The following is a 1,169-nucleotide window of genomic DNA, read 5'->3' on the forward strand; positions in this document are numbered from 1 at the left end:
CTACTATACTAACAATATAAATACCACTCAAAAGTAAGATTGTTACAATAATTGCAGTTTCACATTTATATAAATCAGTTATGTCACATGTACACTAACGTGACGTATACTGAGTATATACTTCACATCCACTTGCATACTCATCTACATGAGCATGTCTCTGTATCTTACTTTCTACTGCCCAATGTCAAACAATTTTAGACAACAAATATTGTAAATATAGCCATAAATATAGGGGTAGTTAAATTGTAGATTAATATAGCCTATACAATTTTAACAGATGTGACAACATGCCCCTAACTTGATATTCAAGTAGAATAAACTTTCAACCTTTAAGAGAAAGTAGCCTATGTCAGGGTGGTTATACTGCATTCATACAAAACTACTGCTGGAGAACACAATTTCTCGTCTAACTGACGTCTAACTGTGCTTGAACACGTTCACACAGCTAAAAACGTACTCTCGTGGTTTCTATTTTATAGGTTGATTTCATGTAGCAGCACTGGCAATCATCTTGAGAAAGCTGAAATGAATATGCCTCAAATGGAGCACACATATTTTAATACAAAGTCTTATTTATTGCAATAAATAACATGAAGACAAAGGGAGATGGAGACAACAGAACATCAGAAGTATCTGCAAGTTCTTCGTGAGGAACTTCAACAACTGCAGGTGGAGCTAAAATACTCTTCATTTATAATAGATAGTTATGGTCAAGCTAAACTTTTATAATATGACTCAGCTACATTAAAGCAGCATTATCTTTTTAATTATAAAACACATGGAAGTATATCCATAAGCAGAGCAACATTTATCTGGTTCAAAAATGAAACGGTTAAAAAAAAAACTGAAATGTTGCATTTTGTCACACTTCCCTGCTGTAAAACAAGACACTCCCTGTCAATTGCATTTAACCTTTACTCTCTCGTTGCACATTTCTCACACGGATGCATCTGCTTCAGAACAGGAACATCAACTTAAACTTTATTCTATGGCAGGAAGATAGTGTTAAAGTTAATCATTTGTTTTAACATGAACACTGTCACTGAACTGGCTTAATGTGACCTATGAACCTCCTGATGACTGACAGGCTTTACCACGATTAAAAAAAGCTGAAAGCTGAAGTGCGTCCTCTGCTGGTGAAAAGAGGAATATGGGAGTTGGAGCCA

The sequence above is a fragment of the Sinocyclocheilus grahami genome, unplaced genomic scaffold, assembly GCF_001515645.1.
Source record: "Sinocyclocheilus grahami isolate Dianchi unplaced genomic scaffold, SAMN03320097.WGS_v1.1 scaffold4533.1, whole genome shotgun sequence".
Lineage (NCBI taxonomy): Eukaryota > Metazoa > Chordata > Actinopteri > Cypriniformes > Cyprinidae > Sinocyclocheilus > Sinocyclocheilus grahami.